The sequence below is a fragment of the Arachis hypogaea genome, chromosome 4 (assembly GCF_003086295.3).
Source record: "Arachis hypogaea cultivar Tifrunner chromosome 4, arahy.Tifrunner.gnm2.J5K5, whole genome shotgun sequence".
NCBI lineage: Eukaryota > Viridiplantae > Streptophyta > Magnoliopsida > Fabales > Fabaceae > Arachis > Arachis hypogaea.
In genome coordinates, this window is record NC_092039.1 from 49,348,994 (window position 1) to 49,351,066 (window position 2,073).

Sequence of the window (2,073 nt, forward strand, 5' to 3'; positions counted from 1 at the left end):
ATACAATCATCAAATAGATGGTTCAATCATGCGTCGCATGCGACGCGTATGCGTACAGCACGAGTACGCATGGATCGCATAAAGTTCAAGTGACGCGTACGTGTCGGGGACGCATACGCGTGGATGGCCATTGTGGAAAAGCGACGCGCACGCGTCAAGGACACGTACGCGTGATGGGGCTTGTGCTCCCAGCACAGTTTTAGCCCCACACCAACACAACTTTCTGGCCAAACATCATTTACGCCAATTTTACATAGTCAAGCATGCGCGTCAATAGCGCGAACGCGTGGTTTGAATTTTTCATAGGGGATGCGTACACGTGAGGTACGCGAATGCTTGGCATGGTTTATGCGCCACGCACCACTCCCGCGCGTCTCGCGCGCAACTCTCTGTTCAAGGGCGCATAGACACATGACGCGTGAGTGTCGTAGATGCTTGCGCGTCGATCCCCCCTTTTTTATATATATGCAGCATGCAAAATGCAATGCTAATGTGGATGCTATGAATAATTCCAGGTTCACTAAAATAAAATAAAATAAAACTCAAAAACAAACAAAACAAAATAAAATTGAAAATGGAACGATCAAGAACATGAAGATAGAACACCAAACTTAAAATTTTTAGAAAACCACAATAAAATTATCGAAAACTAAAGGAAAACACCAAGGAACACCAAACTTAAAAATTGACACAAGATTTAATCAAAGAAAAAATATTTTTGATAAAGATTTTAGAAAGAAAGACTCAAAGGAGCAACTGTTCACAAGAACATAGACACATTCAACAAATGCATGGACTAAACAAAAGAGAAGTATTTTTGAAAAAGTAGTTTTAATAATAAACGTATATATTTTTTTCGAAATTTTTTTTTAAAAATAAAATGAGAGACTCTAAACACAGCAAAATAAATTATTCCTAATCTAAGCAACAAAATAAACCGTTAGTTGTTCAAACTCAAACAATCCCCGGCAACGGCGCCAAAAACTTGGTGCACGAAATTGTAAATCACACTTTTCACAATTGGTACCACTAACCAGCAAGTGCACTGGGTCATCCAAGTAATACCTTACGTGAGTAAGGGTCGATCCCACGGAGATTGTTGGCTTGAAGCAAGCTATGGTCATCTTGTAATTCTTAGTCAGGATATCAATTATAATTATCAGTTGACTTGCAAATGAATAAGGGGGCATGGATTAACTTCTCCTTCTACTCCCTTCTTTCTTCTTTTGCTCGAGGACGAGAAAACCTTTTAAGTTTGGTGTGGAAAAAGCATTGCTTTTTGTTTTTCCATAACCATTATGGCACCTAAGGCCGAAGAAACCTCTAGAAAGAGGAAAGGGAAGGCAGTTGCTTCCACATCTGAGTCATGAGAGATGGAGAGGTTCATCTCAAGGGTCCATAGTTCAGTGGTAGATCATTTGATTACAGATCAAAGAGCCTTGAAGGAAGAGCAACAAAGGCAAGGAAGAGACATAGAGGTGCACCATTAGATCTTCAAGAGGAAGAACAAGCCGCCATCACTAAGGTGGACTCATTCCTTAACTTCCTTGTTCTTATTTTTCTGTTTTTTTTTCGATTTTCATACTTCATGTTTGTCTATGTTTTGTGTCTTTACTACATGATCATTATTGTCTAGTGTCTATGTCTTAAAGCTATGAATAACTCCATGAATCCTTCTCCTCTCTTAAATGAAAAATGTTCTGAAAACAAAAGAATAAGAAGTACATGAGTTTCAAATTCATCCTTGAAATTAGTTTAATTATATTGATGTGGTGACAATACTTTTTGTTTCCTGAATGAATGCTTGAACAGTGCATATTTTTAACATTGAATTTTATGAATGTTAAAATTGTTGGCTCTTGAAAGAATGATGAACAAGAGAAATGTTATTGATAATCTGAAAAATCATAAAATTGATTCTTGAAGGAAGAAAAAGCAGTGAATAACAAAAGCTTGCGAAAAAAAATGGCGAAAAAAATATATATAAAAGAAAAAGAAAAAGCAAGCAGAAAAAGCCAATAGCCCTTAAAACCAAAAGGCAAGGGTAAAAAGGATCCAAGGCTTTGAGCATCA